The sequence below is a fragment of the Xenopus laevis genome, chromosome 7L (assembly GCF_017654675.1).
Source record: "Xenopus laevis strain J_2021 chromosome 7L, Xenopus_laevis_v10.1, whole genome shotgun sequence".
In the NCBI taxonomy this organism is placed as follows: Eukaryota; Metazoa; Chordata; class Amphibia; order Anura; family Pipidae; genus Xenopus; species Xenopus laevis.
The window spans coordinates 2,358,642-2,383,404 of NC_054383.1; the positions used below are offsets into that span (position 1 = coordinate 2,358,642).

Genomic DNA, 24,763 nt, shown 5'->3' on the forward strand with positions numbered 1-24,763 from the left:
ACAGGACTGCTGCTTACAATGGGGATCAGATAGGATCTGTGCAGCCACTGGGACAGAATGTTCTGTTATACAGATAGCTAGAATCTCAGCTGCCATAAAGCAGGACAGGACTGCTGCTTACAATGGGGATCAGATAGAATCTGTGCCACTGGGACAGAATGTTCTGTTATACAGATAGCTAGAATCTCAGCTGCCATAAAGCAGGACAGGACTGCTGCTTACAATGGGGATCAGATAGGATCTGTGCAGCTACTGGGACAGAATGTTCTGTTATACAGATAGCTAGAATCTCAGCTGCCATAAAGCAGGACAGGACTGCTGCTTACAATGGGGATCAGATAGGATCTGTGCAGCCACTGGGACAGAATGTTCTGTTATACAGATAGCTAGAATCTCAGCTGCCATAAAGCAGGGCAGGACTGCTGCTTACAATGGGGATAAGATAGGATCTGTGTAGAACAAAGGAAGGCGATATATACAGTATATACATATATCACTTGTATTTAGAATGCACAATATAATATAAGTGTTATACACATTTTTGGGTACAAATTCAATGTATTTTTCATGATTGAATGTCTCTCTATCACATAACAAGCTCCTATGAGCAATAGCGCATTTGTGCAGCAGTGAGTATTGCGATCATGCAGGCGCTCTGTGTTGGGAAATAGCGAGCGGGAAACCATTGTCGGGGGCTGTGAGACAGGCGGGTGACAGGAGATCAGTACCAACACTAGTACTGGATCAGAGTGTCAGCGAGGAGAGCAGTAACGTGCCCATTGGCACAGCAAGACTTAAAGCCCCAGTTGGCTTCAAAGTCGGCATTTCTTAATATTTTCCCTTCCCAGAAGTCGGCGCTTTCTAGTAATGCCGCAACCGCCATGTTCTCTCTCTTAATGCCGCCATCAGAAATCAAAACACTTTAAAACAAATTGATGTCGTCTTTAATAGAGTCGTCCCATCATCACAGGACCCGTGCGCCCCGCGTGCCCAAGAGCGAAGGGAGGGAGCCAGAAAAAGCTTGTGCCTTTGTTGCCTCCATCAATGCCTCGGAATAAAGAGCCTGACAATTGAGATATTGGCACCTCTGATTGACAGGCCCTAATCAGCTTATGTGGCCACTAATAAAGCCGCAGCCTGCGGAGCTCGTATGTGACCAGCGCTCACTCACATTCTCTAGCCCAGGGCTGGAGGGCTCACATGAAGGAGCCTAATCCTGCCCCACTCTCTCTATTCTCATAGTGTGCCAAGGGACACCCCCAAATATACTCATTCCTACGACTGGAGGGTTTGTGGGTGTCGGGGCAGCTTTGGGCATATAATGAAATTATTATGTTATTATTTATAGAGAACCTGCCAATTCTTCCACAATGAATGTTTTTATACGGATTAAGAAGAGAGTTGCAGTTTAACAGCAATGATGGGGTTGGTTGGACATCCCTGAGTTACATTCATTTCTTTTGCCCTTTGTCCCCCCCACATTGGAGCTCATTGCCCTGTGACCCTCTACACAAACACTCAGAAATGGGGTTATCTGCAGAAATCCAAAAAATATTCTATATTGAAATCTGGGGTGAGTGTTTATTTGTGCCCTGGGTACCCCTGGAACTATAGCAGGGTGACACCCCAATGTTTCTATATATATCTATATATAATACACAAAAGCCATGAATATCCTGTAAATTATATCCTTATAAACGGTGAGTTCTGATGTCATCAGTTATAAACGGTGAGTTCTGATGTCATTTCTGTCACATGACTCATTGAAATTTGTGTATTATAATAAATAAAGTACCCCCAGTTGTAAAATATGAGGATATTAGAAGTTACCTCGGCCTTTGGCCTCGTGTTTTTATATGGTCATGAAACTCCTCGGTAACTTATAATATCCCTATATTTTACAAAAGGGGGTACTTTATTCACTATATCTGTAACCTTGTTATGAGCTAAGGGGGCCCAGTCTGAAGGTCAGTTAGGGGGAGATTTGGGGTGAGTGTTTATGTGTACCCTGGGTACCCCTGGAACTATAACAGGGTGACTGTTACCCCAATGTTTCTATATATCTGTAACCTTGTTATGAGCTAAGGGGGCCCAGTCTGAAGGCCAGTTAGGGGGAGATTTGGGGTGAGTGTTTATTTGTGCCCTGGGTACCCCAGGAACTATAGCAGGGTGACACCCCAATGTTTCTATATATCTGTAACCTTGTTATGAGCTAAGGGGGCCCAGTCTGAAGGCCAGTTAGGGGGAGATTTGGGGTGAGTGTTTATTTGTGCCCTGGGTACCCCAGGAACTATAGCAGGGTGACACCCCAATGTTTCTATATATCTGTAACCTTGTTATGAGCTAAGGGGGCCCAGTCTGAAGGTCAGTTAGGGGGAGATTTGGGGTGAGTGATTATTTGTACCCTGGGTACCCCTGGAACTATAGCAGGGTGACACCCCAATGTTTCTATATATCTGTAACCTTGTTATGAGCTAAGGGGGCCCAGTCTGAAGGTCAGTTAGGGGGAGATTTGGGGTGAGTGCTTATTTGTACCCTGGTGGAATGACAGAAATAATAATACACATATTATATGTTACCATTTATGTTAAGTTTGACCTCAATTACAAATGAATTTAGCACAAAATGACTCTCACTAATCACAAACATGGGGCTAATGAGCCAATATATGAAAAGCTCTGTTGGCTGATGATACATTACAAGCCCCTCTCACACAGGAACGAAGAAGCCCTTTGACCCCTAATTTATTGCTTGGGTTTGGTTCATGGTAAATGCATAATTAGTTCATTTTTCTTACAATTTACAGACAAATTAGGTTTTACACTGGGGGCACAGGCCAAGTCCAAGGAATGGCGCCGCCCTTGTCCAATAGGATTTTCTGAGTGATCCAAATGAAATAAGATAAACATCGGGGAATTTGGACCCATACTGGTTTAATACTATTTTGCTTAAAGAGGTTGTTCGCCTTTAAATTAACTGTATAATGTAGAGAAGGATATTCTGAGACAATTTGCAATTGGTTTTCATTTTGTATTATTTGTGGTTTTTGACTTATTTGGCTTTTTATTCAGCAGCTCTACAGTTTGTAGTTTCAGTTATCTGGTTGCTAGGGTCCAAATTCCCTTAGCAACCATGCACTGATTTGAATAAGAGACTGGAATATGAATAGGAGAGGCCTGAATAGAAAGATGAGGAATAAAAAGTAACAATTACAATAAATGTGTAGCCTTAAAAAGCATTTGTTTTTTAGATGGGGTCACTGACCCCCATTTCAAAGCTGGAAAAAGGGAAATAATTAAAAAACTATAGGAAATAAATAATGAAGATCAACTGAAAAGTTGTTTGGAATTGGCCATTCTATAACATACTAAATGTTTACTTAATGGTGAACGACCCCTCTTAAGGCCAATGGGGTTGAGGAATCGCCATCGTTATTCAATATTTGGGAAACGTTCTTCAACAGATATTTCATTAGATGTCAGAGATACGTTGTAGCAAGAGCGGGACTGGAGGAACAATAATATATATAATAAGTATTTGGGGCGAGCGGGTTAAATGCTGCTGGTGGAAATGCAATCGGCAAATAGAAGAAAAAAAAGCCATAAAAGAGCAGAAAGCTTTTGCTTTTGGAGCAATTAGTGAATTAGCAATTAGAATCTGTGCTGCTCTCAGTCCAACAGTGGGAGACATGAATGTGAGGAGCTAATACTTGTACAAGTCAATAGCAGATCTCATGGGTCACATAATCCTAATACTGACGGGTCTCGGCTTCTCTCACTCTCATGATTAGTCAGAACTCAATCATCAGCCGCTGCCCGAGGGTCTGCCGTGTGTTTGTACCGACCTTATGTGCAGGACCCAGAAGAGTCCATTAAAACTGTGCCCGCGAGCGACACGGTGTTACTATGATAGAGTCACAGGCAGGAGATTACTGGGTAATAACAGGGATAATGGTGCAGATTATTTATCCTTTATTTATTTTCACTTAGACACATGGAACAGAATTATCATATAGCTTACTGTGTGCCCAGAGCATTCCTTCTTTGTATATTTGTATTTATACATATGGGAGGAGGTGCCATATTGATTCCCTTAGACAGTACAGTATGAGGGTATAGCTTATTGTGTGCCCAGAACATTCCTTCCTCTGTATATTTGTATTTATACATATGGGAGGAGGGAGGTGCCATATTGATTCCCTTAGACAGTACAGTATGAGGGTATAGCTTATTGTGTGCCCAGAACATTCCTTCTCTGTATATTTGTATTTATACATATGGGAGGAGGAGGAGGTGCCATATTGATTCCCTTAGACAGTACAGTATGAGGGTATAGCTTATTGTGTGCCCAGAACATTCCTTCTCTGTATATTTGTATTTATACATATGGGAGGAGGAGGTGCCATATTGATTCCCTTAGACAGTACAGTATGAGGGTATAGCTTATTGTGGGCCCAGAACATTCCTTCTCTGTATATTTGTATTTATACATATGGGAGGAGGAGGTGCCATATTGATTCCCTTAGACAGTACAGTATGAGGGTATAGCTTATTGTGTGCCCAGAACATTCCTTCTCTGTATATTTGTATTTATACATATGGGAGGAGGAGGTGCCATATTGATTCCCTTAGACAGTACAGTATGAGGGTATAGCTTATTGTATGCCCAGAACATTCCTTCTCTGTATATTTGTATTTATACATATGGGAGGAGGAGGTGCCATATTGATTCCCTTAGACAGTACAGTATGAGGGTATAGCTTATTGTGTGCCCAGAACATTCCTTCTCTGTATATTTGTATTTATACATATGGGAGGAGGAGGTGCCATATTGATTCCCTTAGACAGTACAGTATGAGGGTATAGCTTATTGTGTGCCCAGAACATTCCTTCTCTGTATATTTGTATTTATACATATGGGAGGAGGAGGTGCCATATTGATTCCCTTAGACAGTACAGTATGAGGGTATAGCTTATTGTGTGCCCAGAACATTCCTTCTCTGTATATTTGTATTTATACATATGGGAGGAGGAGGTGCCATATTGATTCCCTTAGACAGTACAGTATGAGGGTATAGCTTATTGTGTGCCCAGAACATTCCTTCTCTGTATATTTGTATTTATACATATGGGAGGAGGAGGTGCCATATTGATTCCCTTAGACAGTACAGTATGAGGGTATAGCTTATTGTGTGCCCAGAACATTCCTTCTCTGTATATTTGTATTTATACATATGGGAGGAGGAGGTGTCATATTGATTCCCTTAGACAGTACAGTATGAGGGTATAGCTTATTGTGTGCCCAGAACATTCCTTCTCTGTATATTTGTATTTATACATATGGGAGGAGGAGGTGCCATATTGATTCCCTTAGACAGTACAGTATGAGGGTATAGCTTATTGTGTGCCCAGAACATTCCTTCTCTGTATATTTGTATTTATACATATGGGAGGAGGAGGTGCCATATTGATTCCCTTAGACAGTACAGTATGAGGGTATAGCTTATTGTGTGCCCAGAACATTCCTTCTCTGTATATTTGTATTTATACATATGGGAGGAGGAGGTGCCATATTGATTCCCTTAGACAGTACAGTATGAGGGTATAGCTTATTGTGTGCCCAGAACATTCCTTCTCTGTATATTGTATTTATACATATGGGAGGAGGGAGGTGCCATATTGATTCCCTTAGACAGTACAGTATGAGGGTATAGCTTATTGTGTGCCCAGAACATTCCTTCTCTGTATATTTGTATTTATACATATGGGAGGAGGAGGTGCCATATTGATTCCCTTAGACAGTACAGTATGAGGGTATAGCTTATTGTGTGCCCAGAACATTCCTTCTCTGTATATTTGTATTTATACATATGGGAGGAGGAGGTGCCATATTGATTCCCTTAGATTGTACAGTATCGCTCTTTGTAAATGGGAGACAAGAGCAAGCGCTGGCTGGAACTTCAAACTGAACAAGTACAGACAAGAGCAGGTTCTGTGAATCAGCCCGAGTGGGGCGAGTCTCCCAGTCAATGTGAGCGGGACAAAGAGTCGGGCCCTGCTGAGAGCCCAAAGCCCGAGGCACAAAAGACCGTCGATATCCCGAGCATCAGGCAAAGTCAGAGGCACTCGGCCTGCGGGAGAATCAAAGTACAAAGAGGCGCCGTGTGAAGGAAGTAGAAATTTAAAAAATAAAACCGCAGGCAATTCATTGGGGAGGATTTTATGGAAACGTTTGCAAATTACTAAAAAAAAACTTTAATATTTTTGCCAAAGTTGCCATAATTATCATTTCTCTCGCTGTGGGCAATGTGCAGGCATTCTATTATCCTCTGGCTGTGCCCAAAACTGCCACCTGTAGGGTCTGCGGCAGCCACTGAATTCACCTGAAATAAGACAGGTAAAGCTGGCCATAGACGCACAGATCCTATCGTACGAATCGAGGATTCGTGCGATTTCGGATGGTGTGTGGAGAGTGCCGACATCTTTCATCTGGCGGAGATCGGTTGCTTGGTCGATCGGACAGGTTTGATTTTGACCCGACCGATCCCGCCGGAGCCCATTGCGCATCGTAATCAGAACATTTAGATTACCCCCGATATAGCCATGCTCGTTAATGGCATATCGGGGAAAGATCTGCTCCTTTGGCGATGTCGGATCATTACGTCTATGGCCACCCTAACGCTGCACCCATCAAAAGGAATGCTTGATAAAGGGCCTGGTTGGCTCGAAACGTTGCCTTTGTATGCTGTGGGCTAAATAAATTATGCACTTGAGCACTTTTGCAACTTAACAGTGTGCTGCTATTTTTTGTCTATGGATTGATGTGACCCGAGGACAGGATTGGGCCTTTTAGTTCAGCACCTGGCACTTCAACAGTGTTTGTCTGAGAGGTGAGCGCTCCAATTTTTGTGACATGTCTCAACAAAGGCAGAGAGGAAGTGGTTGTGCAGTGCTGTATAAAGGTGCATTATGTCTATTATTAAATGAGTTGTGTAACACCAGATAGGGCAGCAGTTCCCATCTCAGGGGCTTAGAGAGTCCTACATGGGTCCATTTTCTGAGACCCTTAGACGACCCATACCCATGACCCACAATTTGCCCATTGATCCTCTACCTGTTCCGCAATAGGACCCGGGACAAGCAAAATCAGAAATGCCGTCACCGTGGACCGGACGTGACATCACGTGTAAACCGTGCAAAGGGGAAAATTAGCCACATCAGCGGGGGAGGGGGGTAATTCCACACTTTAAAGGAAAACAATACCCCCAAAATGAATAATTAAACCACAGAGTTTATATCAAATTAAGTAACTTAAAGAATCTTGCCAAACCGGAATATATATTTAAATATTGCCATTTTACATCTCTTGCCCTGAACCACCATTTAGTGATGGTCTGTGTGCTGCCTCAGAGATCACCTGACCAGAAATACTGTAGCTCTAACTGTAACAGGAAGAGATCACCTGACCAGAAATACTGCAGCTCTAACTGTAACAGGAAGAGATCACCTGACCAGAAATACTGCAGCTCTAACTGTAACAGGAAGAGATCACCTGACCAGAAATACTGCACCTCTAACTGTAACAGGAAGAGATCACCTGACCAGAAATACTGCAGCTCTAACTATAACAGGAAGAGATCACCTGACCAAAAATACTGCAGCTCTAACTGTAACAGGAAGAGATCACCTGACCAGAAATACTGCAGCTCTAACTGTAACAGGAAGAGATCACCTGACCAGAAATACTGCAGCTCTAACTGTAACAGGAAGAGATCACCTGACCAGAAATACTGCAGCTCTAACTATAACAGGAAGAGATCACCTGACCAAAAATACTGCAGCTCTAACTGTAACAGGAAGAGATCACCCGACCGGAAATACTGCAGCTCTAACTGTAACAGGAAGAGATCACCTGACCAGAAATACTGCACCTCTAACTGTAACAGGAAGAGATCACCTGACCAGAAATACTGCAGCTCTAACTATAACAGGAAGAGATCACCTGACCAAAAATACTGCAGCTCTAACTGTAACAGGAAGAGATCACCTGACCAGAAATACTGCAGCTCTAACTGTAACAGGAAGAGATCACCTGACCAAAAATACTGCAGCTCTGACTGTAACAGGAAGAGATCACCTGACCAGAAATACTGCAGCTCTAACTATAACAGGAAGAGATCACCTGACCAAAAAAACTGCAGCTCTAACTGTAACAGGAAGAGATCACCTGACCAGAAATACTGCAGCTCTAACTGTAACAGGAAGAGATCACCTGACCAGAAATACTGCAGCTCTAACTGTAACAGGAAGAGATCACCTGACCAGAAATACTGCAGCTCTAACTGTAACAGGAAGAGATCACCCGACCAGAAATACTGCAGCTCTAACAGGAAGAAGTGTAGAAGCAAAAGACACAACTCTGTCTGTTAATTGGCTCATGTGACCCAACATTTATGTTTTGTTTGGTATGTTTGTGTGCACTGTGAATCCTATGATCCCAGGGGGCGGCCCTTATTTTTTAAAATGGCAACGTTCTGTTTATGATTACCCAATGGCACATAGTACTAAAAAAGTATATTAAGAAAATGATTTATTTACATGAAGCAGAGTTTTAAATATGAGCTGTTTTATGTGATATCTTTTTATAGAGACCCACATTGTTTGAGGGGTTTCCTTTTAATCGTGTACCCAACAGGTTTCACATGGACTGCCGCATGGTCAGGGAATAAGGAACTTTTTACAAAAAACCCACTTTGAGGGTATTTCACAGGTACCTGACACAATACAGGTCTCTAGTTTAGAGCTATGGCTCCAGGGCCCCCTTCAGTAATCATTGGGCCCCATACCACTAAGTTAGCAGGACCCCCTTCCTTATGGGGCCCTAATTATCTACCCACTGGCCACTCCTGAGGTGGTGGGACTACTCAACAAGTAGACCAAGCCTCTGATCCAACATGGCCTCTTCTAAATCCTGCCCATGTTCCACCCAAACTCTGCCCAATAGGAAGCCCCTAGCATTACAAAGCCAGCAAATTCTCCTTTTCAATCTCAGAGCCCTCCTCTCTATTGACTGCAGTACCCCAATAGCGGCCGTGTATGTTACCCTAAGGTGCCTATTTGCTCTTCCAGATACACCGGAAAGTCCATCTTGATGGTTAATTAGGGAGAGATATAGGGTGCAAGCAAATCATACTGAATCCTTATGGTAAGAAATGAATTAGCAGGACACATGGGCTTCTGTAGAACTGGGACTTGGATCAGACCCCAGTAGAATCCCAGTGTGAGGGTCAGGGTCTGAACCAAGGGTAGGCAGAAGAGGCAGCTGCCTCTTGGTTGATGATAGTGGGGTATAAAAGAGACAAGATTACCGGCTGCACTAGGACCTCTTCATCTTCTCTTTAGTTCTTTTTCGGTTTCTACTGGTGCAGCTCAGAATTTCAGACTTTTACAATGCAACAGTGGAGTTGCCATTACTGGACTCAATCATGGGCCGACGTATCGAGATCCCAGGTCTCCAACTCACACGCGGATTTCTCAGAGACACAAAACATAAAGAAACGATTTGAAGACATTGAATCAAAAGCTTTCTACTAAAAGTTGGGAATGGCGACACCTTGATGTTCTCCATAAAATACCAAGGCTCCGGCGCACGGGTCTGAAACCCCAGGATTTGGCATTACACGCGGCGGATTCTAATCCGTTTCATGGTACAAAAGCGGCACCCGAGTTGCACTTGGAGAAGACAAGAGACACATCAGAATACGCAGGTTGTTGCGTTGTGATTGGAAAAGCGCATTAAAGGGAGTCGCAGTTACGGCGCCGCTACAAAGAGACTCTTTGCTGTGTGTCACAGATGAAAGGGGAAACAATATAAAAAGCTATCGCTGCTTGTGTCTCATTCATACTAAATAATGTGCAAATAAATATGTAACGTAACCCCATTATAATGGCAGGCAGTAGTCTGTGTGTGGCTCCGGCTCCCAGCACAGGGATATGACATGATAACAGGTTATATATTATATATTTGTTCTGCAAGTCTCCAGTCCAAACCTATTTGTACTTGACCATACTAATGAGTAATAATCATAAGATCTATAAAACTCTCCCCTGAAAATACTACTGTAGCCAGAAATGAGATCCCATAAAACTATGGCAGCATAGGTATTCCCTGTACTAAGCACAATTCAGCAGGAACAGTCCCCTAAGTTTACTCATAGTCTGTACAGAGAGATCCCATAAAACTATGGCAGCATAGGTATCCCCTGTACTAAGCACAATTCAGCAGGAACAGTCCCCTAAGTTTGCTCATAGTCTGTACAGAGAGATCCCATAAAACTATGGTACATAGGTATTCCCTGTGCTAAGCACAATTCAGCAGGAACAGTCCCTAAGTTTGCTCATAGTCTGTACAGAGAGATCCCATAAAACTATGGCAGCATAGGTATTCCCTGTACTAAGCACAATTCAGCAGGAACAGTCCCTAAATTTGCTCATAGTCTGTACAGAGAGATCCCATAAAACTATAGCAGCATAGGTATTCCTCTGTACTAAGCACAATTCAGCAGGAACAGCCCCTAAGTTTGCTCATAGTCTGTACAGAGAGATCCCATAAAACTATGGCAGCATAGGTATTCCCTGTACTAAGCACAATTCAGCAGGAACAGTCCCCTAAGTTTGCTCATAGTCTGTACAGAGAGATCCCATAAAACTATGGCAGCATAGGTATTCCCTGTACTAAGCACAATTCAGCAGGAACAGTCCCCTAAGTTTGCTCATAGTCTGTACAGAGAGATCCCATAAAACTATGGCAGCATAGGTATTCCCTGTACTAAGCACAATTCAGCAGGAACAGTCCCCTAAGTTTGCTCATAGTCTGTACAGAGAGATCCCATAAAACTATGGTACATAGGTATTCCCTGTACTAAGCACAATTCAGCAGGAACAGTCCCCTAAGTTTGGTCATAGTCTGTACAGAGAGATCCCATAAAACTATGGCAGCATAGGTATTCCCTGTACTAAGCACAATTCAGCAGGAACAGCCCCTAAGTTTGCTCATAGTCTGTACAGAGAGATCCCATAAAACTATGGTACATAGGTATTCCCTGTACTAAGCACAATTCAGCAGGAACAGTCCCCTAAGTTTGCTCATAGTCTGTACAGAGAGATCACATAAAACTATGGCAGCATAGGTATTCCCTGTACTAAGCACAATTCAGCAGGAACAGTCCCCTAAGTTTGCTCATAGCCTGTACAGAGAGATCCCATAAAACTATAGCAGCATAGGTATTCCCTGTACTAAGCACAATTCAGCAGGAACAGTCCCTAAGTTTGCTCATAGTCTGTACAGAGAGATCCCATAAAACTATGGCAGTATAGGTATTCCCTGTACTAAGCACAATTCAGCAGGAACAGCCCCTAAGTTTGCTCATAGTCTGTACAGAGAGATCCCATAAAACTATAGCAGCATAGGTATTCCCCTAATTGGAGGCAAAACCAGCCCATTTGGTTTTTAATAATGAATGATTTTTTTTATCAGACAAAGTATGGTGATCAAAAATATGAAAAGATCCCTTATCTGAAAAACAGTTAAACAGACAAACATGGGCCCCAAATAAGGGTAATTCCCAGGAACATGCTGTGTGTTAGGGGTCTGGTGTGTTTGGTTGCTCGGGGCACTGGGTCTGGATGAGGATAAGGGAATAGTAAATAGGCAGGTGGCAGTTAGAGCTCGGGGAGGCAGGAGATGAAGTTTACATGTTCTTTCTTTGATAACTCCGGCAATAATCATGTATTTCTGGTATTTTGTGCCTCTTGTTCCGACCTGTAAAATCAGAACATTGATTTAGGCATCTCAGGTTCATTTTTCTTATAAAAAGCCTAAATCTCGGGAATTCGACTCCTCAGGGAAGTGTTCATCACCCGCTCCCCAGTGATACAAGGTGCGCCCACCGGCTGGTAGAACGGCAGATCAGGGGCCCTTGGCATGTCAGCTTCTCTTTCTCTCACTCAGCCGGCACTGAATCACCAGTTTAAATGAGGGAATTATGTTAATCTGACCTACATTCCCCAAATCCCATTAATACCTCCGGCTGAGTGACACCTGCAACTGTCAGGAGCATCAGATCACGGGGAGACGTGCGAGGGGCACATTTAGTGAATTGGAGGCAGATCAGCCTTTGGCACGGAATTCTCCAATTCTCCCGTGTCCTGAACCCCCAGCGCTTCTTCTGCCTCTTGTCTGGCTCTTAGTTTTACATATCGGGTGCCTTTATATTAGCAGCGCGGCTGTACATCTATCCATCCATCTTATTACAAGCCTGTCTGCATGTCTGTACTGAGAGCAACTTGTCATTGCTCTAATAAAGCTCTTGTGCTGCTCATCATTAACTTCTCTCCTTCCTCACATCATTCTCTCACATTGGTGCAACTTGTAGGAGTCAGTCGGGGATGTCTCCATTGTGGAGCCTTTATCTGAAGCTTCACTTGATTCTCTTTCATGTCCTCCTCTAAATGCTCAAACCATAAGGATCGTTAGAATGGAATCGGTCTTCTTACACGGAGACATTTAGGGGCTCAGATCCTGCTCAGAGTTGGAGGCTCCTTGTAAGCTCCACACAGAGCTTGGAGAAGATAATTGCACCAACCCATGAATCCATGTCCTCACTCTGTATCTGTCTGTCTCTAATGAATGAGGGGCTCCCCCACCAGTTACTCATCAATGAGCTTTTGGGGCCAAAGGATACCAATAGGGACCCTACACATGCCAGAGAACTAGAAATTAAATAAATACACTTTTTCAAATGCAGATAAATACTGAATCTTCCAGAAATGATTAATTTGAACCAAGTGTCGTTTGCATATGCAAATTAGCGAAATTCCTGGTGTGGTGGGAATCAAGTGAGGCTGAAAAACATCAATTTCGGCAGTCACTGTGACTTTAAAGCGGTTGTTGCCCTTCCAACGCTTTTTTCCAGTTCAGTTGGTTTTAGACAGTTCACTAGACTTTTTCTAGTTGTAAAGTTCCATGTTTTCCCTTCTTATGTGTTTGTGAAGCAGCTGTGGAAGGGGGGTCAGCGACCCTGTAACTGATCCATGAGCTGATCCATGTGTTTGTCCCTGCTGAGCAGAATCCCTGAGTTTCATTAAAGGCAGTTGTTAGACTTGATACAATAGTTACACTTATATTCCCCATAGATCCTACTGAGAAATGGATCAACTAAATGATCAGCCAATTGGAACAGAATCTGCACCTGAATCACTCAGCTGCCCCACTCACACACCAGCGGGAGGGACATTCAATTTAATCTTAGATTATGGAAAACAAACGGTAAAAAGATAAAAGTTGAAATACAATTGAAACAATCTAAAAACCAACTAAACTGAAACAAGTGTTTGAAAGGGGAACAAGATTTGGTTCAGCAAGGCACGTGGATTCGGCTGTTCGGAGCGCTGCTGAAAAGACTCTAATTGGGATGAATCACCAACTGATTTTGGGCGCCACTCAAAGACCAGGCAGACAAGGGTTAAGCAAAAGAAAGTCAAGGTCAAGGCAGCAAGAATCATAGTCGCACACAGGCTGAAGTCAAAACCCCAATAGTGGCAGAAACAGGTTGAGCAGGAACTGTGGGATCAGTAATTATATATTGGGCACAGGCACCATGTAGGATGGGCATTTAAATGCCATAGAGACGCAGACTGCCCCAAGTGCAATGATATTTAGTGTGAAATACACAAACTTGTAGCACCATGTCCCCCCCCCCCAATGGTCAACATCCACAGACCACAGAACTGCAACCAATCTAGACGCTACTCCATAATGGGCACAACAGGTATCAAGAGACCGGCACATCTGTCCCCCATTATGTCCGGCATGTTCCCCTTGTTCTTGGTTGGTCCCTGGTTGTGGTGCAACCTTTCTACACAGCACTCCACAACATCTACAAGACGTAGGGTTGCATTGAATCCAGGATTCGGTTCAGGATTCTGCCAGGATTCAGCCTTTTTCAGCAGGATTCGGATTTGGCCGAATCCTTCTGCCTGGCTGAACCGAACCCTAATTTGCAGGGAGGGAAATCATGTGACTTTTTGTCACAAAACAAGGAAGTAAAAAATATTTCAGTCCTTCATTTGCATATGCAAATTAGGATTCAAATTTGGTTCGCTATTCGGCCAAATCTTTCGCGAAGCACTGCGTATCTTGTCGGCGCTATATAAATAAATGATGATGATTCGGGGGTTCGGCCAACTCCAAAATAGTTGATTGGGTGCATCCCTATCAAGAAGTCAAAATGCCTTTATTGCTACATCTTAGCTCAGATCAGTCAGTGGTTGGTGCCAGCACGGATTCTTTGTAAGGGGCCATGTGGGGTGTCTCTTGCACTGCCGTCCCCCAGCACTTACCTTTCCTGCACCCGGAAGGGGTCCATGAGGGGCCACATCACTATTGCAGAGAGCGCAGTTGTTCTCTCTTGCACTAGAAAAGCCAAATATCCAGTTTAAAAACCTGAAATTCTGCTCTTAAAGATACCAGGAGTGGCTATTTTTGCCTGCTTTGTGCTGCTGTCTGAGTCGTCTCATTGGCACAGGTCCCCTGGTTGGTGCCGAGATGTAGCAATAAAGTCATTTTAACTTCTTGAAGATGTTGTAGAGTTCTGTATACATAGGTTGTGCCCAAAACCAGGCGCCAAGAGCTATGGGAACATGTGGTCTCCCAATGCACCTTACAAAGTCTCTCTCTTTCAAATCTTGTGTCTCTGGATTGGGGAGCCTCCAGTTTCACATCTTGTGGATCACAGCCTAAAAGGGTAGAAAAGGGGCTACATTGAGGAATTCCAGAAGGAAAGAGGTGAAAAGCCAAAGATTATAAACAATGACAAGGAATGAGTATCAAGTGGAGTGGTCACTATGAATGTTCTACTGGTTGTCGCATTTCATGCCGATATTGGCCACTAACTCATAACCGGCTCATCTCAAACAGGAATATTTTAGACATTGCTCTGAAATCATCCAATGACGGGGATAATCATTTACAATGACTACGTTTCAGCAACTCTACGTGAGGGGCTGCAGCTGAATGACCCCCTCTTATTATCCCCCAACTGTCGAGTTGCTGTATCTGTGTTCCATCAGCAAATGGAGAGCCCAGTGTTTGACAAGCTGCTATTAACCCGTCTCCTTGAAATTATCCACATTTCAGACAGATTAAATGGATTAAGACATAGGAAAGAAATCCTGGGCCTGATCCTGATTGAATCTGATCTTTAATATACATTTCTTCTTATATTCCCAGTCCTGTTAATATCCCCATCATGACTTCCCGGTGTTTAAGAGAAGAACAAGACCACAGGCAGGAACATACGGGCGACCGACTCCGACTCAGAGAGAGCTACAGAGAGATGCCAAACGGGGGTGCGTTGTTAACCAGTCGTGTGCAGGATTGTTCATTTACAGTGGCTTGAGAATTAGTCCAATGAATGAAACAATGTAGAGATTTATCAATAATCTATACTGATACCGATATTTTTTCCTTTCACTACGGGACAGAGCTGACAGTTAACAGGGAGTTTCTGTACTTACTGACATGTAACTATAGTGACACACATGAGCCCACTTAGTGTTTCTCAATTGAACCTTGTGCTTCTGTTTCCCACTTACATTGTAACTACATGTGATCTCTGCACCGACTATGAGCAAACTTAGGGGACTGTTCCTGCTGAATTGTGCTTAGTACAGGGAATACCTATGTACCATAGTTTTATGGGATCTCTCTGTACAGACTATGAGCAAACTTAGGGGACTGTTCCTGCTGAATTGTGCTTAGTACAGGGAATACCTATGCTGCCATAGTTTTATGGGATTTTTCTGTACAGACTATGAGCAAACTTAGGGACTGTTCCTGCTGAATTGTGCTTAGTACAGGGAATACCTATGTGCCATAGTTTTATGGGATCTCTCTGTACAGACTATGAGCAAACTTAGGGACTGTTCCTGCTGAATTGTGCTTAGTACAGGGGAATACCTATGCTGCCATAGTTTTATGGGATCTCTCTGTACAGACTATGAGCAAACTTAGGGGACTGTTCCTGCTGAATTGTGCTTAGTACAGGGAATACCTATGCTGCCATAGTTTTATGGGATCTCTCTGTACAGACTATAAGCAAACTTAGGGGCTGTTCCTGCTGAATTGTGCTTAGTACAGGGAATACCTATGTGCCATAGTTTTATGGGATCTCTCTGTACAGACTATGAGCAAACTTAGGGACTGTTCCTGCTGAATTGTGCTTAGTACAGGGGATACCTTTACTGCCATAGTTTTATGGGATCTCTCTGTACAAACTATGAGCAAACTTAGGGACTGTTCCTGCTGAATTGTGCTTAGTACAGGCAGGGCCGCCATTAGAAATCACGGGGCCCCGTACAACAAAATTTTTGGGGCCCCCTGGGCCCCGCCCACACTGACGACCAAGCTCCGCCCCATATCCCGCCCACATCGCAGTTAAAAGACCACACAGACATCAGCGCTAAAAAAGTAACCCCCCCCCCACACAAGTTGTAAAAAGCTATTGATGGTCAGGGCCCCCTTATAAAAAAAATTGGGGCCCCAAAAAAAAAAAATTAAAATTTTTTTTTTTTTAAAAACATTGGTGGCAGGGGCCCCCTGTTAAAAAAAACTTGGGGCCCCAACAAAAAAAAATGTATAAAAAACTAAAAAATAAACAAACATTGGTGGCAGGGGCCCCCTTCTAAGTTAAAAACAAATTGGGGCCCCAAAAAAAAATTTGAAAAAAAATTAATTTTTTTTTGAAAAAAAAAAAAAAAAACATTGGCGGCAGGGGCCCCCTTATAAGTTAAAAACAAATTGGGGCCCCAAAAAAAAATTTGAAAAAAAATAAATTTTTTTTTGAAAAAAAAAAAAAAACATTGGCGGCAGGGGCCCCCTTTATAAGTTAAAAACAAATTGGGGCCCCAAAAAAAAAATTTGGAGAAAAAAAAATTTTTTTGAAAAAAAAAAAAATGGTGGCAGGGGCCCCCTTACAAGTTAAAAACAAATTGGGGCCCCAAAAAAAATTTTAAAAAAAAATCATTTTTTTTTGAAAAAAAAAAAAAACTGGTGGCAGGGGCCCCCTTACAAGTTAAAAAAATTTGGGGCCACCAAAAAGAAAATTATTTTTTTTTTTTTAAAAAAAAAAACCCTAAAAAAAACAATGGTGGCAAGGGGCCCCTTACGAGTTAAAAAAAAATTTGGGGCCCCAAAAACAAAAGTTTTAAAAAAAAGATTGGTGGCAGGGGCCTATAGAATATTAAAATAATACATTGGTGGCCAGGGGATTAAAAAAAAAAAAAAACACAAACTGGTGTTCAGTAGAATTGAACTCATGGCTTCAGTACTTCAACTTCGCCTCCTTTCGTGACTTCGGGTCTTTTCACCGCTTCAGGACTTCGGCTTCGGCTGTTTTCGTGACTTCGGGTCTTTGCGCTGCTTCAGGACTTCGGCTTCGGCTGTTTTCGTGACTTCGGGTCTTTTCGGCGCTTCGTGACTTCGGGACTTCGGCTTTTTCCGTGACTTCGGGTCTTTTCGTCGCATCGGCTTCGGCTTTTCGGCACTTCCGCATTCGGCACTGAAGAGGCAAGACGTACGGCTCGGGCGCTCGTAAGGGGGGCCCGGATCTTCAAAAAAATGCAGCGCTGCCGGGCCCCCCTTCATGCCCGGGCCCGGTACGCTTGTCCCCCCTGTCCCCCCCTGATGGCGGCCCTGAGTACAGGGAATACCTATGTACCATAGTTTTATGGGATCTCTCTGTACAGACTATGAGCAAACTTAGGGACTGTTCCTGCTGAATTGTGCTTAGTACAGGGGAATACCTATGCTGCCATAGTTTTAAGGGATCTCTCTGTACAGACTATGAGCAAACTTAGGGGGCTGTTCCTGCTGAATTGTGCTTAGTACAGGGAATACCTATGTACCATAGTTTTATGGGATCTCTCTGTACAGACTATGAGCAAACTTAGGGGGCTGTTCCTGCTGAATTGTGCTTAGTACAGGGAATACCTATGCTGCCATAGTTTTATGGGATCTCTCTGTACAGACTATGAGCAAACTTAGGGGACTGTTCCTGCTGAATTGTGCTTAGTACAGGGAATACCTATGCTGCCATAGTTTTATGGGATCTCTCTGTACAGACTATGAGCAAACTTAGGGGACTGTTCCTGCTGAATTGTGCTTAGTACAGGGGAATACCTATACTGCCATAGTTTTATGGGATCTCTCTGTATAGATTATGAGCAAACTTAGGGGACTGTTCCTGCTGAATTGTGCTCAGTACAGGGGAATTTGGAATAGTTTTTTTTATTATTTGAGTTATTTAGATTTTTATTCAGCTCTGGTTTGCAATTTGACCAAGCTGATTGCTAGGGACCAAACTAGCAACCATTCACTGATTTGAATAAGGGACTGTTATATGAGTAGGAGAGGCCCGAGTACAAAGATGAGGAATAAAAAGTAACAATAACAATACATTTGTAGCCTTACAGAGCATTTGTTTTTTAGATGGGGTCAGTGACCCCCCAATTTAAAAGCTGGAAAGAGTCAGAAGAAGGCAAATAATTCAAAAACTATAAAAAAAAAAAATTAAAGGCTAATAGTTACATATAAGAAATAACTTAAGGGTGAAGCACCCCATTAAGGCAGCAAACAGGTATTTACTCTCTGTAACCACTGGGCTGGGTATGTAGGAATATCTAGTACAGCAACGAGCCATTCTCCCCTTAGTGGCCTTGGGACTTTGCACCCCCAGTTTGTCCCTCAAGTCCTATTAAGGGACCAGCCCCACAGTTAGTGTTGCCACCCGGCCGGTATGTTACTGGCCTAGCCGGTAAAACACCTGCCAAGGCCGGGGCCAGTATTACAAATTTACCGGCAATGTAGCTGCCGATAAATTTGTAATACCCTTAAAAAGACCCCCTCGGCCCGCCCCCAATCCCCTGTAAATAAGCTTGTCCTTCGGTTTTTGTCCTGGCCGTGCCGTGGCCCTGCCCCTTTGTGTCACAACCCCGCCCATTTGACATCACACAACGCCCCTTTTTGTACCCGCCCCCCCCCCCCAAAACCGGAAAAAAAAATTGGCAACCCTACCCACAGTTATAGCAGCGGGTGCGAGTGACTCTCTAGTCAACCACAAAATTCAAATCCCAAAACAAATAAATAAAAATCGGAGAAAGTGAAATATTCATATTTAGACGAGCCGGTAACGTTTACTGTGACGAAGGAAAGTGACACATGTGAACGGATCGTTAAACAGCTGCAGGGATTGGACAGGAGCCCGAGACGCTGATCCGGGAATGTGCGAGTGATTTGGCGTAACGCTCTCGCCTGGAAGAACCGCAGACGAGTTTGTTCTGTTAATTCTAGAAATGGCCGTCTCTCTGCACCGGAGTCTCCGGCTCATGAATCCCCCTCACAAGCACCGCCCGGTCCGACTCAGCGGGGAGATAAATATTTTTCTCATCCTTCTCACTTAGAATTTCCAGCTCAGAATTTCTTTTTCCTCCCATCCCACCAACCTTTGAAATCAGAAGCCGACCATGCTGTTCCCTGTCTGATGTCGTTTTCTAGCGGAATCGGCCCGGAATGTTCTCTCTCTCCTCCTGTTACTTCTGATGTCGGTGTGATGGGAGGAAACCTCGAAGGCCATCTTTGAAAACTGGATTCAAAGTTAGACAAGAAATAAAGGGAGAGTGAATCGGATACTTTTAACTCCAAACTGGGCGGAGGGGAATCACACGGCCGAGCTCTTGTTATGGAAAGTACTGGAGTTGCAGAGACATTTCCCTTCACTTGAGTCCAGTCGGGATTCCCGAGCTCCTTTATTCGAATTATCTCTGATTGTCAGAAAAATTCCCCCGTGTGGGATGGAAAATATATTTGTATAACGACATGTCCAGGTGCCCATTCCTTTTGTGCAAAGATGGAGAAACAATATTTGGGGGGACAGTGGGGAGATGCGTTCATATAATGCAGAAAGTTGCTCAAGAAAGTCCAAAATATAAAATCAGTAAAAACCAAAGATTTATTAAGGGCTGAGTTGTGTTTTCCACTAAAATTTGCGTTTACCGGGTTATTTTTTTTTTTTTGGTCAAAAATCCAATTTTCAGGTTAAAAAAAAAAACTAGGATTTTTCCAAATTTTTTTAAAAAATCAAAATGTTTTTGAGACCTGGAAATAGCTCGAATCAGGTCATGTAGGAGTCAATGGCGGAGGTCCGTAAACCATTTGAAGGGGTTAAAGGGGAGGTTCACCTTTGAGTTACCTCTGGTGAAGTGTCAGAACTAGGCATGAAATGCGTCAGGTGACCACACGTCATAGAAAGGGAAGACCGTTGCAAGAGGTTAAAGGGGAGGTTCACCTTTGAGTTACCTCTGAGGAAGTGCCAGAACAAGGCATGAAATGCATCAGGTGACCACACGTCACAGGAAGGGAAGACCGTTGCAAGAGGTTAAAGGGGAGGTTCACCTTTGAGTTACCTCTGGTGAAGTGTCAGAACGAGGCATGAAATGCGTCAGGTGACCACACGTCATAGAAAGGGAAGACCGTTGCAAGAGGTTAAAGGGGAAGTTCACCTTTGAGTTACCTCTGTTGAAGTGCCAGAATGAGGCATGAAACGCGTCAGGTGACCACACATGTCATAGGAAGGGAAGTACAACTCCTGTTCATTGTTTTTATTGTAGCCTGGAATAAAGCTTTAATTTTTTAAACTACGGCTGGCGGGACATCCTCCCTAATCAATTTTTTTGGAGTGAATGTTTTGACTGACTGGAGACCAGTATGCGGAGGTGCCTGCAGTGGTGGGAGGTGCGCCCCATTTTGAGGGAGAACATGGGATACTGGCATGTAAGCTCTTTTGTACCTCACCTTTGAGTTAACTTTAATTATGTTATTGAACAGCTTTTTCTAAGCAACTTTCCTGTTAGTCTTCATTCGTTTTTAAATAATATGCCTTTTAGGGATGCACTGAATCCAGGATTCGGCCTTTTTCAGAAGGATTCGGATTCGGCAAGTTCTTCTGCCCGGCCAACTGAATCCGAATCCTAACTTGCATATGCAAATTAGAGACAGAGAGGGAAATCACATGACTTTTTGTCACAAAACAAGGAAGTACATTTTTTCCCCTTCCCACCCCTAATTTGCATATGTAAATTAGGATTCGGATTAGTATTCTGCCAAATCTTTCGCAAAGGATTCGGGGGTTCGGCCGAATCCAAAATAGTGGATTCGGTGCATCCCTAATGCCTTCATCTTCTGACTCTTTCCAGCTTTCAAATGGGTCACTGACCCCATCTAAAAACAAATGCTCTGTAAGGCTACAAATGTATTGTTATTGTTACTTTTTATTCCTCATCTTTCTATTCAGGCTTCTCCTATTCATATTCCAGTCTCTTATTCACATGAATGCATGGTTGCTAGGGGAATTTGGGCCCTAGCAACCAGATGTTTGAAATTACAAACTGGAGAGCTCCTGAATAAAAAACTAAGTAAGTTCAAAACCACAAATAATAAAAAATTGAAAACCAATTACAAATTGACTCAGAATATCCCTCTCTACATCATATTAAAAAGTTAATGCAAAGTGATCAACCCCTTTAATAGCCTTCATGATGTCGAAGTTTTTTTCTGAGGGTTTTGTCTAAAAACTTGATCAATTTGAGCAATTTTTCGACGAAAACTTGATGAGTTTGAGTTTTCAGTAGGGTTGCACCAAATCAAGGATTCGGTTCTTGAATTTTTCCATCTACGAAGTCTGTACGATTTGGAAGTTTTCATGCTCGAGAAAAATGAAACGACAAATTATAAACAGCAATTCAAAAAAGATTAGGCGGCACTCCGGGTAAAATTAAAAAAAGAGCATTTATTGCCACCAGTTGGTGGATCCACATCGCGTTTTGGGAAAAACTCCCTTAAGCCTATGATTAAGGGGGTTTGAGAATCAGATGAAGTTGTACAAATCACACACATATCAAGGGGGAACTTGATTGGCTTACAGAAGCCTTATTAAACACCAACCTCCAACCTCAACCTTGCTGGAAGCGACCCTGAGACTTCTATCCTTGTCATGTACAGAATGTCTATTTGCATAAGTGGCCCTGGATTATTTCAGGGAATAAAGTTGCCCACTCTGAGTTGTATTTCTGGCACTGAGAGCGATTGTGCCCTGAGAAAATTGTGGCCATTTGATAATTGCCCCCCTGGAGGCAAGAGGTTAGTGATGCTTCTGCTGCAAATGGCAAGAGAAGTTGTAAGAAGCTTTTTGTAAATGCATTAAAGCTTTTTTTGTTTCAAACAAGATGAAGACTGGATCAATGTAATCAATAAATGATGGATAATATTTTGAAATCAAATAAAGTCATCTCCATACAATAAATGCTGTCACTGTAGAGTCCTTTGTGGGCCCATTATCTTATACCCGTATCAGACCCATATCCGCTACCCAGAATTTCCCCTACTGATCTGTTACCGACCCGCAATAGGCCAAGTTACCTTCTGACCCGGAGACACGCGAAACAGGAAGTGATGTCACTTTGGACCTCAAGTTGACACCATTGTTGGGTACCCAGCCAGGTTCCCCGTGGACTGCTGTATGGCCATGTAATCTGGGACCTTTGACCTGAAACCCAACTTTTTTGGGGGTATTCCAGCAGGTACCCGACCCCGTGCAGTACTCATGGTGCTAAATATTGCAAATCTTTAATAAACCATCTGCAAAGTATTTTTTTTTAGATTAAGATGGTTAATGTTATCATTAGTGTGCTCTCAAACAAACATTTTTTGCCAGCTGCCAAGAACTCACTCATTTTGTGAGTCCCAGACTGACAATTGTTAGACCCAGTGAATTCCCCAAATTAACACAAATACAAAACTGTTCAATGATATGGTGCAGCCAGTTGTGGAAGGAGAAACGTATTGCAGAGACCAATAAACTACTAAACAAAAACTGTCCGAAAAAATTATGAAACTAATTCACTAAACTGCCACTATTTTATAGCAGTGACCACCCCCCTTAAAGATGAAGCCCACATTTTAATTAACGCTATGAAATCAATCGCCAGATCAATAGTAAATCATGATTGGTCCGTTGGCCAACAGCATTATTCTTCTTCTTGGACCAAAAAAAGTGGAACCTCTCTGAGCTCTGAATCATTCAACACCAGATATAAGCCGACACCTTAAGATTTTATTCTAAAGCTGTGCCCACCATTCCATCATTTATGGACAGATTAAAGGGTAGAACTGTACTCTATTGTTGTTCTACTGTACCACTATTATCAAACAAAGTCATATTTTATTTTGGCAAAAATACCAGCGATTAGTTACATATGCAGGAATATTATTAAAGGTTTGGTTCATTTTCCAGTTCACTTTTAGAATGTTAAGAATGGCTAATTCTAAGCAAATTTTCAATTGGTCTAAATATGATGCAAAGAGTGAAAGTCTGAGACAATTTGCAATTGGTTTTCATTTTTTATTATTTGTAGGTTTTGAATTATTTAGCTTTTTATTCAGCAGCTCTCCAGTTTGCAATTTCAGCAGTGAGGTTGCTAGGGTCCAAATTCCCCTAGTACCATGCACTGATTTGAATAAGAGACTGGAATATGAATAGGAGAGGCCTGAATAGAACGGTGAGTCAAAAAAGTAGCAATAACAATACCTTTGTAGCTTTACAGTGCATTTGTTTTTAGATGGGGTCAGTGACCCCTTTTGAAAGCTGGAAAGAGTCAGAAGAAAAAAATTCAAAAACTATCAAAAAATAAATAATGACGGCCAATTGAAAAGTTGCTTTTAGAGCACACTAAAGGTTAACTCAAAGGAGAACTACCAGTTTAATTATATATTAGTTGGGATCAAGTACAAGGTACTGTTTTATTATTACAGAGAAAAAAAGAAAATTATTTTTACAAACTTGGATTATTTGGATAAAATGGAGTCCAGGCGGGACGGCCCTTCCGTAATTCAGAGCTTTCTGGATAGTGGGTTAACGCATAAGGGATTTTATACCTGTACCAAGTACACGTTGCACAATCCAAATAATTCCCTTTGGGACAGAACTGAAGAAGAACCCAATAGTCAAGGAAAACTGTATCAATATAATATTTGCTGATGTTGGATCCTTGAAACATTACAATAGGGTGGGGAGCTTGTACCAATAATAATAATAATAATAATATACAAGTGGTTGTACATGGACCAGACAACACATATTGTACCCTGCGCATAAAATACACTTAATTAACCATAGGCAAGTAGAGAAGATGTGCAGGAATATTAGAAACGTGATATAATGATGTGTGAATGTGCGATACTAACTCAGCATCGAGAATGCTGTACAGGTATGGGACCTGTTATCCAGAATGCTCGGGACCTGGGGTTTTCGGATAACGGATCTTTCCGTAATTTGGATCTTCATACCTTAAGTCTACTAAAAAATCATATAAACATTAAATAAATCCAATATTTTTTTGCTTCCAATAAGGATTCATTATATCTTAGTTGGGATCAAGTACAAGGGACTGTTTTATTATTACACAGAAAAAAGGAAATCGTTTTTAAACATTTGGATTAATTTGATAAAATGGAGTCTATGGGAGGCAGCTATTCTGTAATTTGGATCTTTATGGATAATGGATCCCATTTACCCTTGTATTATTGTCATAAAGAGAGGCAGTAAAAAGCCAGACCTTTCCAACAGCAAAGACTGAGGCTCTGCCGTATGTTT

The 24,763-nt window shown here is 42.5% G+C and overlaps 1 protein-coding gene across 6 annotated transcripts in view; it reads right to left on the bottom strand.

The window, feature by feature from the left end:
* The window catches only part of vti1a.L (vesicle transport through interaction with t-SNAREs 1A L homeolog), a 178,266-nt gene that overhangs the window by 103,217 nt on the left and 50,286 nt on the right, over positions 1–24,763 (bottom strand). The gene's annotated exons all lie outside the window — the stretch shown is intronic.